Source organism: Triturus cristatus, chromosome 12, assembly GCF_964204655.1.
Source record: "Triturus cristatus chromosome 12, aTriCri1.1, whole genome shotgun sequence".
In the NCBI taxonomy this organism is placed as follows: Eukaryota; Metazoa; Chordata; class Amphibia; order Caudata; family Salamandridae; genus Triturus; species Triturus cristatus.
Genome location: NC_140595.1, coordinates 610,079,013 through 610,095,074, shown reverse-complemented (window position 1 = coordinate 610,095,074; position 16,062 = coordinate 610,079,013). Strand labels below are relative to the sequence as shown.

Genomic DNA, 16,062 nt, shown 5'->3' with positions numbered 1-16,062 from the left:
AAGCCGATTGTTTTTCTCTTCTCCTTTTCTCTCAAAAAACGCCTTCAATTATCAATGTCTTTCATATGCGCTTTTCAACAAACAACGTTCCTGCTAGCTAAATACTTCATAAGCTGGCAGGGAGATCCGATTTTCGGGAGCCTCCGCAGACTGTTCCTAGAGATGGCGTCAGTCCGCCATCTTGTCTCCTCCCCCTACTTCTAACCAGTTCAGCTGGATTTGCTTTTTCAAGCACAAAACTTTTTTATTGTGTTTAAATGCAGGTTATGTCATCAAAGGGATAGATTTATTCATTTATTTTTAAGTTTCCTGTTCAGAAACATATTGCAGGAACAGGCAATGGGCCCTTGTTCCTCTGACTACTCCCCATGAGGTTGCCAGATGTGATTCCATAATGGGAGGCCAACCCCTTTGAGATATCCGTATCTGATCAATGGTTTGTGATCTTTATTGAGGTAGCAAAACAATATTAACACATTGCATTGTGTCCCCTAAATAGGATGGGAATACCCCTTTCCCCCCCCCCTCCTATTTCCGATTCGGTACAGACTTTAAAAGTCCTTATGCACATTAGAACAGCTTTTCCAACTCATAAAAGGCAGTAATACATTGCTAAAGGATGCTTTATGGTCCCAGGTTCTGTGTTTGTGTAATTCGTAAGCTTTGCAACTGTTACATACTTTTGTACATGAGGCCCTAGATTATCAGTTAAGTGCCCCGATGGCTCTTTGATTAATATGCTCCTAGTTGTGGAAGAATTACAATGAGATTCTGATGGATAATTCCACCAGCATATTCCTTGCCTTTCTAATATCATTGGCACCAGACTGGATCTGGAAGTTTTCCAATAGCTGTTCCCTGCTTGTACTTCACACACTAGCTCCACCTTAGTCCCAGAAACCACGCTACATTAATGTCACTGGAGCCCTAAAGTACCCACCCCAGCACCCTGATGTCAGTCCCAATTTTCTGCACCTTTGAGGTGGTTCCAGAGCTCGTCCTTTTGAAAAGATTAGTAACCCCACACAAATTTCAGAATACTTTTGGTGCTGTGCTAGAGTGTCTCTCTTCAAGCTCATAGGGTTCAAACCATGCAGAGACAGTGAGAGTCAAATGCCCATCAAACTCCCACAATATTTGTAATGTTTGCAGTCTGACCATCACACAAAATCATACCAGTCTTGCCTTTGCATGATCCCCAAGGCCATCAAGGAACGGAGAGTCAAATGCTTATCACAGACTCTCACAATATTTTTGATTTTTGCGGTCTGACCATGACACAAAGTCATACCAGTCTTGCCTTTGCATGATCCCCCAGGCCATCAAGGAGCGGAAGGCAAAGTTATTTAGGCCAAAGTCTGGGATGATTGTAGAGGCAAACTTAAATCTTACCCTCATACAAGGTCGCTGGAGTCTCCGTCTTATAGATCCTCCAGGAAAAATTGACATAAGCTCAAAAGAGCAGATATAGTGACTTCTCCAAATGTGTCTCATCCAAAGATAAGTCAGGTAGACACTTGCCTTCCCCTGACGGGATGTTGTCTGAGCTAGAGCTCATTGAGATCCTGCCATCTCCTCTGTCTCCGGTGCCAGGCCCCACTCTACTTCAGGAGCCTCCAGGTTCCCAGGCTGACCCAGAGATTCCTACTCCCGGCTTGGATCCTACATTTATTAACGCAATGTTTGATATCTTCAAATGGGTATTGGTACTTCCAGAGCACCTTCAAACCCATGGGATCTTTTGGGGTGCCTTTTAGTCCTTTGTTGGTGGGTCTTCCCTCAGCGCCGATCAACCACTTCCTTCTTCAGCCCCAGGTGCTACCTTTGTTCCCGACGCCAAGGGATTTGCCTCTCCTGGCTTTGCTACTGACTCTGGCTTCTAAGGGGCCAAAATCAACTACTCTGCAAACAGCATTACTGGCTCCAAGCTCAACGATTCACGTCCCACTTGAGCTTGGACTGCCCTAAGGTCTTGGAGAGAGGCCCAATGTGTTCTGGAGAAAGAGCATAACATTGACAAGTAACCATAGACTTTGAAGATTACTCTATAACTCTTCCAAGACATCTCTCAAGCTATGATGACAATAAGAGCCCTTATTAATGTTATGATAGACCTTCGACTGAGGCATATTTCCTATAGATGGGCATTTCTGTCCACTCTGATCTGCACACCGCAAGGCAGAACTAATTGCGTGAAATCAGTGGAGGACAGAAGAGATCTATTGGTAATGACCACGATGGGCAACAGGAACCAGGATCAGAGCCTTATTCACCGTAACCAGTGGCACCTGGAGAAAAAAAATGATGTTGTGGCAAGAGTAAACCTCTCAATAAATTACTGCAATGCATGCAAAAAATGCTCCACTACAGGGTACCGTCAGATCTGAAAGGGAACATCGTCTGACCAGCAAGTTACATCTGGCCTAATTTGGTTAATAAATGGGAGGGAGCGCTATCTCTCTGCACATCAATTGAGGGAGTTATGTTTATATTAAAGTTAGGGGATTAACGTTTCAGGAGCTACTGTTATGAGCACCTTGCTGGCCACTGCCTGGTTACACACTCCAGTGACTCCCATCATTAATGGTCACGCATGGTGCTAGGTTATATTTCTGTAAGGGCAAGTAATATCCTTTGTTGGAATCATTGTTTGTATGGGGTATGTCCTGCCCATTATCTGTACCAATGCTTGTTTGTAAAAGGTTAGACACCTGAGCCACTTGCTGTGTGCAGTTCATTTCCTAATTGAAGCCTCGTGTTAACGGCCAAAAGTATTTTGCATAACGGTTCTTTCCGTTCTCCACGTGAGCTTGGTTGTATTAATGATGCGCCATTTGTGTCAGCGTCCATCGGAGAATGTTCCTGTGTTTCTGAGCAAATATGATAATGACTTGAACATTTGAACTCTCAAGGGCACGTGAATTGTTGGCTATTTAAAGTTGTGCTGATGAACGAGCAGCGCTCGACTTCGTCTCGATGTTGTAGTCACTCGCCTGTTTCCAGTCTTCGTATCACCGGTTCTCTGCATCGCACATTCATCGTTCGTCAGCCTCCTCCGGAGAGCCAAGTCCCAGAGCTCCTTATTCAGCTCCTGCTGCACTCTCCGCATGCCCTGTAATTCCTATGGTGAAAGAGCAGCTCAAAAGAGAACATGTGGACATCGTTTCCCTCGTATCTGCAGTCAGGTAAAAAAAACTTTGCTCATAGTGCGCAGAGACGCGAAGATGTTAGTTGAAAGGCGCAAGTGTATTCCCACAAAAGCAAGGACAATGACTTCTGTATGGTATGTTTCGACATTGGGAAAACGTGTTCCATCATAGCAGTACCAGTGTAAAGGAGTGCACATTTGTGGAGAACGTAATTCTTGTATTAGCAGCTCTACAGAAAGCACGACTGGGACTATAAAGACAGCATTTAAAAGGAAACTTTGAAACTATTGTACAATCATGATTATTAAACTTTGATTATGGTTGCAGGATGTTCACAGCAGAAGTTAAAGTGTCAGTGTTGGTACACAACGCATGCTTTATCTGATTTGCGTTCTTCATGCAGATCACTGGGTGATCATTGCCCTCTTCATGACTTAGCATTGATCACTGGAGCACTGCTGTAATCTCATGTGGGTTTTGCAATCTCTCAAGTGTATTGCTCTGTATGTGAGATAGTGTGCAAATCATTTTAGTCACTTGATGGTAATTGTCTTCCTCTTCTTACAGATCTGAGCTTCCCTCAACAACTAAGTCCCTCAAGTCCAGCGGTCTCGTACCCAGAAAAGATGCTGCTCTGAGTCTGGAATTCCTGACGCAAAAACGCAACACCCTCAAAGAAGCTGGTATTTCTCTTTTCTCATTCCAACCCCCCTTCCCCTTAGGAATGTTTTGGAGAGCGGTGTTACCAGTCGCTGTCTCATTAATTCCTACTGGGATTCAGGGAATAATGTCACCCCATCAAACAACCTGGTTTTCAGGTGAGTGGCTCACGGCAATTACCGGTGGCACTTACCGACTAGGAAGTATCCCTGCTGCAGAAAGAATGTGACAAATTCATTTGTTAGAAGGGCAAACCACGGAGTTCGAGAGAGGCTCTCTAGAGCAGACTGGGATTGGGAGGTTGAGCTACTCCCTCTGACCTAATGTTGCTGGTGCCGTTCGATGGTGTAGACCCCATCGTCCTGTCTGACTCTGAGACAGCGCCACTCGATGTCAACCACGGCTCCGACCAGATCACTTCAACTGTCTGGCTAAATATGCTGCCTCTGGGGACAAGCCTGGAATTGGACGTTGGGGAGTTGCGGGGGGTAACGATGACACCTACCTGTTCTTAACCCCTTTGATGGGATGGCCCATCCCTACCAAGATGGCAACTGTACGAGGAGTTGGAAAATAGAGTAGACTGGACATGTCCCAGATGCTGGCCTGGTCTAGTCTCTAGCACCTGCCACAGAGGAAGGCACGTCTTTTGCTGTGGTAAGAGTTGGGCAGCAGAGGTCCTTGACCTACAGCTTCCCTCTATCCAGGTCAAGACTAACTTCTTAACAGAGGTCCTTCAGCCAGGTCTATCCCCTTCAGAACCCTGCTCCCCTTTAAAAAAGCCCTCAATGACACTCTCCTGGGGACTTTGTCCAAGCCCTACACTGGTGTTCCAGTGCACAGGAGGATTGACTGTCGCCCCTGCCCTGCTTCTGGGGACCCAGCTTTTCTCACCCGATGCCCGAGAGCCTGGTGGTTCGGGCCTTGACTGCCAAACTTCATCTCAGCACATTCGCCCTCCGGACAGGGAATCCAAGAGGCTTGACACCTTCAGAAAGAGAATCTTCTCTTCCACCAGCTTAGCTTTCTGGTCGATGAACACTGCATGCCCCTTGGGACGATGCTCTCACACTTTGTAGGACACGGTTGTACAAGTGCTGCCCATTGTCTCAGAAGAGGCCTGAGCCATAGTGAACCTGCCCATTATTGAGGAAAGAGATGCAGCAATGTGGTGTGGGTTGGGTACCACTGATTTGCTCTGCAGGACTATAGCCTCCACAGGGGCAGTATGCCACCATGCCTGGCTCTGATCATTTGGCTTCTCAGAGGATGTTCATTCGGCTCTGATGGACCTACCCTTTTGACAGCTTCCACCTGTTCGGTAACAAGGCCGATTCAGTGCTCGAGCTGTTTAAGGAGAGTCATGCTACTGCCAGACTTTGGGTTCTTCCCTGACGTTTCACCAGCCGCACTCCTCATTTCGCCCCTTCCATGGCTATGGTAGGGGTTCCCAGCTGCGCCCACAATACCAGCTATACCCACAAGGTCACCATGCCCCCCAGCCTTTTTAATGACCATGGATGCAGCTCTCACAGAGTATGTTGGAACCAGAGCCAGCGTGCTGTCAATTCCTCTACCTCTCTGGCTGTCACAACCTCTGAGTCCCTTTATCAAGCACCATCTACCCCAATGGTAAGCATTAACATTGGGCAAGTGGGTACTTCAAATTGTCCAGCGGGATTATGCCCTTCCTTTCTTGGAAACCCCTCCACCTTTGCCACCATCCCCAGAATGGGTGACAGAGGGCCATCTCTTCTTGCTCTGTCAGGAAATGCAGGCCCTGTTGTTCGAAGGAGTCATAGAGAGAGTGCTAGTGCCAGAAGTAGGTTGTGAATACTATGGTTGCTATTCCCGCTACTTTTTGGTGCAGAAAAAGGACCTAGGACTGCCCCATACTAGACCTGCCCCCTCACAAGCCCTTCCTGAAGAAGGAGAAATTGCAGATGCTCACCTTGGCTTAGGTCTTGTTTTCCCTGAACCCCGTTAACTGGATGGTACAGATGGAGCAAGGACTCGTAGAAAAGAGACTTGCTTGTAAGCGATCCTCTCCTTTAACTTACTAACCAGTTACTAAATTTGTTTTGTCTAAAATTAATGCGCACCACACAAACACTCTGGTTAGTGAAGCTTGCTTATGTGTTTACTAACGTGAGTAATACGAACGAAGGACTAAGACCGCTTTAACAGGGAAATCTTTACTGCGCATGCGTCAACTGCATCCACGCAGTATGACTGATTAAGGCTTGGAGGGAAATTATTGTGCATGAGCAGAAGGCACTAAAATGGAGTCTTGAAGACTTACGTGCATGGCACCTGCGTAGCTGAAAATAAACAAGCTATTTTACTAATGCTAATGCGGGGAAACTATTAATAAGTAAAGGGGGTTAGAGTAGAAATGGGTGGTATATCTAGAGACCATTTATTTTGTGAAAGTAACATTTTGTCTTTTGATTTTATTATTAGTGCGCATTTGGGCCTCTCATGTATAAATGAAGTAAACTGAGTGAAGGACTGCGCATGTCTGACTGAAAGTGAACCCGGAACGATGACATGACTTTTTTACTAGAAGCCAAGGTCAAGAGTGTTGAAGATCCTGAGAAAAGTTCAATGGAGTTGACCCACATATTAGATTATTAACAAATGTTTCAAATGAAATGTGAATGCGGGTGGGAAATAAAGTTTGAATAAAAATTAAGGGGGTGGGTTTGTAAACAATTGTCAAATTGAGTAAAGTGACACGTAAGCATGGTGTGATGATCATCCCCCCTTGCCGGACCAATTAGATTTCGTATTTTTACGATATTGAAACTTTAGTGGGTGGAACATTAAGGACGAAAGGTATAACTGAGGTAGTCTTTAGTTAGTTAGTCAGATGAAGATTTTCTGAATGCTGCAGAGCTCTGGATGCTGTCTGAGAGTCGGGGATGCTGATGCTGGGAGAGATGCTTGAGATGCTGATGAAGAATCAAATGCAGAACCTTCTATCCTAATTTAATTGGGTTAGATAAGATCGCCGAAGAATCTTGAGGAGGAAGAGAGTGTCAGAGAGGGGTGTGGCTCAGTCGTCGGTATTCTAGAGAAGTCAACTATCCTGTCCTGAAATCTTTGTCGCCTGACCTAACCCAGGGGACCCTTACCAGCTCCTTGGCCAGGGGGTTGGTCTTTACACCATTCTTGGTAATTAGAACTTCACGTTGTTCATAGATGTTCTTTTCTCTCTATCTTCTTCTTTCCTTAGACACTGATCATTGAATAGGTCCATGTTATGTTGTATGATGGTTTGATTGATTATTCTCTCTGCTGAATGAGGGCGAATGCACTGTGTATTTGAGATGGTTCACATGCACTTGAAATTTAGATAAAGATTTTAAACCTTCCCGAGTCTGTGATTATTTACTTAAGAATTAAAGGTAAGAATTTAGAGTTAGATCAATTTTCACGATCAACTAGTTCAACTAATGGTCCATCGACCAGAGGAAATAACTTTTTGATCAGTGAAAGGTTAGTTAGGAATATTGAAAAAGCTAATCTTGGAGATTGTGAAAACATATCATAAACTTTGACTCCAGCGGTTTACTCAACTGTGTGTGTGAGTTTAATGGGCCCAGGTGAGCATATGGTATTGGAGTATCTGTTGTTGGTATGCCGCTGGATCAGTTTTCTGGTAGCAGAGTTATGGTTATTATTGACTAGTTGGTGATAGGTATTGATTATTGATTTATGTTTAACAAAAGAGTTAGCGTATAGACCTGCAACCATAGAACTGGAACACATCTGTGGTGAAGGTTTGGTCATAACAAATAGGAAGAATACAGTGTGGGACAGTTTAGCTTTGTGTGTACTGCTCATGTCATGGAATGTACATGTGACATTGTATATAACTGTTTCATATTGTGTGGTTGACCAATAGGCATGTATAAAATGTTAGTCTGAGGCTGGGGAGGGATGGTGGGAGTGTGGGAGACGTTCTTGTTTTCTTTACCTTCATTTACAAATGCAATGTTTCCGCTAGGAACCACTGGCTATAAGATTTGTACTGTTGTAAAAATCAATAAAAATTTGTTTAAAAAAAAAAAAAAGTGTTAGCGTCTTTGTTTTATGTTGTCCAGAATTCCTGAGGAAATAAATAGCGGGTGGTGACAGAAGTCACACTGCAGTGAGGTTACTCGTCTGTTGGAATAATACTGAGAAGCTACGTAGGGCTGGCAGTATTAATCTAGGGACTATTTCGTACAAAAGTTGAGTGTGAGTGACAGCGGAAGGTTCGCTGGTGAAACGTTGGTCTTATTTCCTAGTAAGGGTAACACTGAAGGAGTAACAGGTTCTCTCGAGCTTGGATGAAGGGTTAACAGAGGTTTTTACTCGCAGTAAAAGAGGAGCAATTCTGAGACACCAGAATAAGTCGAAATCTATCCTTTGTTTTAGTGGAACAGGCAGAGTAGCAAATGTTTTTCTGTTTTTATTAACGAAGAATTTAATGAAAAGTATTAAGAAATACGTTTTCGTATTACCTTGTGAAGGGAGGGTCAGTCGCCAGAGTTGTACTGACGTCACAGAGAGGCGCGCTGGGATTGGTTGAAACAGCAGGCGTGAGACAGGAGCAGATTGTAAAGGAGGGGTCAGTAGTAAGGAGCAGTACTGATGTCACAAAAAGGCCGCGCTAGCATTGGTCAGACCACGAGCGTGAGCCTGTGTCCGATTGGTTGGTTGATAGAAGTCGCGCTAGGACTGTTCGAAAGAAAATTTGTATGTTGGATTCTGATTTGACTGCTGGCGAGAGTCGCACTGATAGTAGAGTTCAAGGGTTTGCAGAATTTTCTTTCATATATCGTTCATCCACAATGTATTGAGATAAGAGAAACTTAAGAATTTCTTTAAGAAAGATAAGCTTGTACTGACAAGAGAGGGAATTCATATTCGCCACCAAAAACACCTGCTTCCTTTATGATGATGGAAAGAGGATATCATACTTGTGTGTGGTTGGAGGATTGAATAGAATATGCAAAAGGTGATGGAGTTTTAGCTTTTCCTGAAGAAGGTACGTTTAATGGGAGAATTCTTCAAAATTTGAGAATGAGGATGAATGATTTAGAACCGAGACCTAGGTTAACTCAGTATAAATCTTTGGAAGAATGGGAGACTGAGTCATATGAACAAGAAAAGTGCAGAGGCAGAAAGGGGTATAGAGGATTTTTTCCAAGATATTTGCATGAGTCACTTGAAGGTTAGATGAAGCAATGGAGAAGAGCTATGGTATCAGAAGGTTTATACCCAGTGTTAATGGCTGAAGAACAATCCGGAAGCAACTGTAGAGAGAAAACGAAACACCTGAATGTGACAAAATATATGGTGAATCAGATGATGAATTGTTAGGACATTTTAACTAAAAATCCTCCACCGTACCAAGAAGGACTCAGTAGAGTAGTCACCCCAAGTGCACCGGTAATGGGAACACCCTTAATTCCTCAAATTTTACATGATACATTAGTTAATAGGGTGCTACAAGATAAAGAAAGAGAAGCATTAATTAGAAACAGAGAGGAACTAATACAGAAAATAAGCCAATTGAATTTAAACCCTGAAGCTTTGACAGTACCTGTGACTACAGGTCTTGTTATCCCATTATATGGAGATAAAATAAGTTGCCCAAAACCCCAAGCTGTAACGACTCCTTTGAGTAATCCAAGAAAAGAAGTAATAATATCTGATGATCAAGTTAGTGAGTGCAAATCAGTCATTTCATTAATGGACCTTCCAATAAGAGAACCTATAACTGAGACTCCAAAGAGAGTTACACCCGGAAATTTGAAAGGAGGAGGGTCTATGGTACCGTCGTGAACTAGAAACACCACAGCAGTTACTCCAGAAGATTTAGAAAGATCGGCACAGGGAATAGAAAAGCGGAGCTCAACACCAAACATTTTAGATATTTACAGATTGAAATTGGAGCTGGAAGAGATGATAGCTGGAAATGTGGGAATAGAAAGATTGAACCTTTACAACGATGAAGAGTTGTTGTTTATTTGTAGGAGTATACCCAGAAATGCAAAATCGTTCTGAGAAATTGACAGAACTTGCTTCAGAAATTGGCGTAGATATAGGGAGATCAAAATAATTACAGAAACCATATCGAGTGGAGTTTTCTGACAAGGATTTAGAGAATATGAATGTGTCTGGTAGGAATCTACAGGTAAAGGAGTTAATTAATATTCTGCAGAAGTGGGGAGACATAGACAAGTGGAGAACTAGGTGGACAAGAAAGATGGAGGGGGCAGAAGCGAAGGAAGCATCATCTGCATTCTTACTTAAAGAGTCAGAAAAGGCATAAAGATTGTGTCCCATGAGAGAGGTTCCTGGTGGTGGATATGTTCATGTTCCATGGAGCAGACAGGATCTGTTGTAATTTACGAAAGACCTCCCTAGGATGAGAGAAAAGCCAGTTGAATGGTACAAACTGGTTGAAAGATTTGTGAAGGATCTGGATGGTTTGTTTGATATTGTGGTACCTGCTGACTTATGGACAGTGTAAAATCACAGTTGATTGGCCGAGTGAGGAGTATGCTAGAGACTCGAAAACAGGAGCACCCTCAGACGAGGTGATGAAGAAATATCATCAAGTAATTACTTTCCTGAAAGGGAAAATCCCTCCTAAAGAAACAGATTGGGTAAAAATAGATAGAACAACTCAAGAGCCAAATGAGTCTGTACATGCGTACTATGACCGGCTGTTACAGGTATTTAAGCAGTATAGTGGTTTTGAGAATATTGGTGATAAGGATATGGGACATTTTGTGTATCGGTTTGTGTATGGTTTGAAACCGGAGATTAGTCAGATGATTCAACAGCACATGTTTTGCTGGCAGAGTAAGTCAATTGACGAGATTTTAAAGTATGCTAAGTATTCAAACTGATAGTCAGGTGAAAGAGCAGAATCAGAATGATCAAGCTGCACATGGTGGTAAAATAAGAGGATGAATGAATAGAGAGGAAGCAAAGAAGAAGTTTCCTTGTCATGCGTGCGGAAATCTTAGACATTGGAAGAACGAGTTTAAGAGTATTCAGAATAATAATGGCTCAAACCAAAATTGAAATCCACAGAGGCAGAATGAAGTGGTTATAAATCAGCCGCAGCAGGTAGTCACTCCACAGTATCAGGTTCCAGCAGCTCCTATGCCAAACTTTGTGAACACTCAAAGACACAGTGCGAACGCCGGATTTCAGGGAGAAAGTGGTAAGAAAAATTCTGCGGTTACCCAATATTTTTTACAGAATGATAATGGAGAGATGGACTGTACGCAATGACGGTGCCTGAGGGGGGAGAAAGAGGAGTGCGTGCTTGGCGCATCCTTGCCGGTAGATCAGTCCGGTCCATTTATTGATGGGAAAGGGGAAGGTAATGAGATCACTTTTCTATTGGATAGTGGTGCTACCAGGTCTATTGTGAGAACAGCAGACATCCCAAACCTACCCCTCTCAGGAGAATCCATTCAAGTTGTAGGAGTTTCAAATCAACAGATTAGAACCCGATCACAAAAACAATGGAAGTACATATTGGAAATTTTTAAAACATGCATCGATTTGTAGTTTGAATTCCAGTCCAGTGAATCTGTTAGGGAGAGATCTACTGTGCAAAATGAATTGCGCGATCTACTGCACACCAGATGGTGTTGCTTTTCAAACCCCTGATGAAGACGTTCTATATTAAATGATGCTTGCTAAGCGAGGTACTGAAGTAGATGAGATGTATTCTTTGATGACTGAGAATGAATTACCAGAAGAGTTGAGAACAACAGTAAACCCAGAAGTGTGGGGTCTTACAGGAAAAGATATTGGACTAATGTCAAATGTGGATCCAGTGAAAGTGACAGTGAAGGAAGGTGCAGTTTATCCAAACACACGTTTAAAATGAGTCCAGAAGTGAAAGCAGGAGTTGCTCCAGACATTGATCGTATGATTAAACAAGGCATTTTAAAAGAAATAATGGGTAGTCCTTGTAATTCACCCATAATAGGACTCAAAAAGCCTAGTGGAAAATACAGGGTAGTGCAGGATCTGAGAAAGATCAACAAAATTGTAGTACCTTGTTGCCCTGTAGCGCCAAATCCAGCAGTGATTCTTTATCAGATACCCTGGAATGCAGGCTGGTTTACAGTAATTGATTTATGCCAAGCCTTTTTCTCTATTCCATTGCATCCAGACAGTCAATATTTATTCGCATTAAAATTCGAAGACTGTGTCTTGGCATGGTGCCGAGTTCCTCAAGGGTATACAGAGAGTCCCTCGATTTTTAATCAAATACTGAAAAAATCTTTAGAAACATTGACCATGCCCCGAAATTCAGTCCTGGTTCAGTACATTGATGACCTACTGGTGGCATCAAAATCACAAGAAGATTGTGTTACTGACACAATTGCATTAATGAACCATTTGTCCGAAGGAGGGCACAAAGTGTCTCTAGAAAAATTGCAGTTTTGTCAACAAGAAGTTAGATATTTAGGTCATAAAATAGAAAGAGGAGTTAGAAAAGTGACCCCAGAAAGAATAAACATAATCAAGAAAATGCAACTACCTCAGACACAAAAGGAGATGACAATGTTTCTCGGAGTAGTTGGGTACTGTAGGCAGTGGATTATTGGGTTCTCCCTCTTAGCCAAACCATTAATTCAGTTAACTCGGAAAAGAGCAAAGGACCCGATTGTCTGGACTGATGAGTGTGTGGAAGCATTTGTGAGATTGCAAAATTGCCTGTGTGAGGCCTCTGCTTTGGGCATGCCTGACTATACGAAAGAATTTGCACGGTTCTGTTGCGAGAGAGAAGGTTGTGCACTTTTGGTTTTGACTCGAAGGCATGGATTAAGCCAACGTCCAGTAGCATATTTCTCTGCTACTCTGGATCCTGTGGCTTCAGCGTTACCTGGCTGCTTAAAAGCAGTAGCTGCTACTTGTATGAGTCTGGAACAGAGTGAATCGATAGTGATGGGACATGCAGTCGAAGTCTACGTCCCACATTCAGTTGAAATTCTTTTAACAAGAACTCGAACTCAGCACCTTACTCCTAGTCGGATGACTTAGTATGAAAGAGATATTTTGGGAGCAGAAAATGTGACAGTAATAAGATGAACAATAATAAATCCTGCCACTCTATTACCAGACCTATGTTGTGAAGAAATTAAAGATGAAGTAGATCATGACTGTCTGGATATAACTGAGATGTGTACCAAACCCCACCCTGTCATTAAAGAAGCGCCCTTGGAGGAGCCAGATGATGAACTATTTGTAGATGGGTCATGCATGAGAACAGAGGGAGGAGGACTCAGTGCAGCATACGCTGTTTGTAAAGTATCGGGGGTCATTGAAGCATCCTGTTTACTGGGAGTCAAGTCTGCACAAGTGGCCGAATTGGTGGCCTTAACAAAGGCATGCAAAATTTGGAAAAATTGGAGGATAACCATATTTACTGATAGTCAATATGGTTTCGGGGTTGTGCACAACTTCGGCCACCTCTGGATGCAGAGGGGATTTCTGACTTCTTCAGGATCACCAATAAGAAATGGCAAAAATGGAAAGCAATACAGTTGCCAAAATAAATAGCAGTGGTCAAGTGTGCTGCTCACCAGTCAGGAAATGACTATGTGGTGGTAGGTAACAGATATGCTGACCAAATTGCTCAATATTGTGCTTGAAGTAAAAACTTATGTTTTTCTCAGCTCTAGAAACATGGAATGAGGTGAGACGATTACAGGATGAAGTTGAGACAAGTAAAAAGGAGATTTGGATTAGGTCATGTTGTGAAAGAAGGACAGGAGATGATTTATGGGTATACACCGATAGCAGACCAGTCATGCCAGACTGCTTACTCTCCCAAATAGCAAGAATGTATCATGGGGACACACATGTTGGCAGGGACGCCATGATTAGGCCATTTAGACAGAATTGGTACAATGCAAAGTTCAGGGTTGTCGCAGAGAGCCTTTGCCAAAAATGCTTAATTTGTCAGCAGCAGAATCCAGGCAAAAAGACAGTAGTCAGTTGGGGAAAAATTAGAAAGGCAGAAGGACCTTTCACAAGACTGCAGCTTGACTTCATAGAGTTGCCTCCAAGCAATGGAATGAAGTACGTCCTTGTTAAAGTGTGTTTGTTTTCACGATGGGTGGAATGATATCCCACTAGGAGAAATGACAGCCTCACTGTTGCTAAGTTACTGTTGAGGGGGTTGATTCCTCGTTTCTGTTTCCCAGTCACTTTGGAATCAGATAGGGGACCTCATTTTAAAAATGACATAATTCGATTAATCTGTGAAGCATTCAAAATTGAACAAAAACTGCACTGGGCTTCTGGAGTGGTTGAGCAATTGAATGGCACAATCAAGTCAAGGTTAGGAAAAATGTGTGCATCAACATCACTGAAATGGCCAGATGCATTGCCCTTTGTGTTGATGGGACTGCAAAGTATTCCTGACAGGAAAACAGGATTGAGTCTGCATGAAATCCCCCATTGATGAGTATACCTGATGATCTGGTATTGGACTATTGCAAAGGATTGGCTAACCTAGTGCGTTCTGTCTCTCACCAGGTTGGAGAAGACGCAGTTGCCAGGCAGTCAACACAGGCGCATGATTTGAATCCTGGAGACTGGGTGTTAGTGAAGAAACACATGAGAAAGTCGTGCCTAGCACCCAGGTGGGATAAACCACGTCAAGTCATACTGGTCACTACAACAGCAGTGAAGTGTGCAGGTTTACCCAATTGGATTCATGCGAGCCATACCAAAAGAATTCTAGGCCCCACTGAAGAAGAACAGCAACTGATTGAATCAGTTGAGACAGCTGTAGGTTGTGAAGTCGGAGAATCTAGAGGGTTAGATTCTGAAGTAATAGACGAAGAACAACCCAGCACAAGTCCAGGGGAATGGACATCAGTGATTGACACACCTGAAGTTGTTATCCAAACATGAAGAACAAGATTAGAGAGACAGTAAAGTAGTGAGGATCAGATAGGTGTAGAAGAACACGTTCAGGTAGAAGAAAGCAAAGCTACCCAAAACTCTGAGCAGGACCAGACAGGGAGAGAAGAACATACTCAGGCAGAGGTGAACAAAACTATACAAAGACCTGAGCAGGGACATATAGGAGAAGAAGAACACATTCAGGCAGCAGAAGAACAAATTGTAGTAAGACCTGAACAGGACCAGTTAGGAGAAGAAGAACAAGTTTGGGTGGAAGAAGAAAATCAATTTGAAATAAGACCCAAACAGGACCAGATAGAGGAAGAAGAACAGGTTCATGCAGATGAAACTAGACCTGAAGAGGAGCAGATAGAGAGTGATTCAGAAGAAGAAGAACGGATTGTGGCTAGACACTCCGAAAATAAAAGAACTTTGGAAAAAGACGAAGAGGGTGAAAGTGCAGTTCATGTTAAAAGGGTCAGAAAAGGTAAAAACTGGTCAGGAGGAGTGAAAAGTTTGAGATACTTCCTGAGAAAAACAAAAGAAAGACCAGAACAAGTGAATGAGGTTACTAGTCAAACTCAGTCTAAACAATTAACTGAGAAAACATACGAAGAAGACCAAGACTGAGAATATTGAACAATAAATACAAGTCCCCTGAGTGGACCTATGTGATTTTGGAAGAATTTGAGAATCTGGACTTAAATGAGGAATCGGAAGAAAAAGATGCTACATGAAAGGAAAATGAGACCACCTTAAACAAAAATCTGAATTTCCAGGTGCTGAAAGTAAGAGGAGAAACTATCTTCTCAGATTAAAATGGCGAGAAATTAAGTCACTGAGCAACCGAAACGAAGTTTAGCACGCAGATGTTGTAAAGCTTGCATATGTAGTATTTTATTAGTGATCTATGTATGGCTATTTCTAACAGTAGCAGTGCCTTTACTTATGATTAGGGCTCCCTGTTTTCCGTTTTTACGGATTTTTACAGATAAATACAGACAGAAAACAATGTATTTTCTGTCTGCATTAATTTTTTTAAATGGATAAATACAGGAAATGTGCTTCTTTTCAGTGACTCTCCCAGCTGTTTTCATGAATATAGGCCAACAGCTGAGCAGATGGACAGCATGGGAAAATAAAAAACTGGATGAAATTTCCTTAAATAACTGCATTTGTCAACATACATTTGTGGTATAACATAAATATTTGTCAGTGGATTACTGTTATGTAATATTTGGCCACTTAAATAGCTAAAACACGACAAGCATCAAAGTATGAGTGTGCGTCTATCATTTAAATAAATATG

The 16,062-nt window shown here is 42.6% G+C and overlaps 1 long non-coding RNA gene across 1 annotated transcript; it reads left to right on the top strand.

The window, feature by feature from the left end:
- Positions 1-3,714: 3,714 nt before the first annotated feature.
- Positions 3,715-7,185, top strand: LOC146776384 (uncharacterized). Its single transcript, XR_014972313.1, has 2 exons — positions 3,715-3,832; positions 6,273-7,185. It is a non-coding gene; the product is annotated as an uncharacterized LOC146776384 (long non-coding RNA).
- The last annotated feature ends 8,877 nt before the right edge of the window (positions 7,186-16,062 follow it).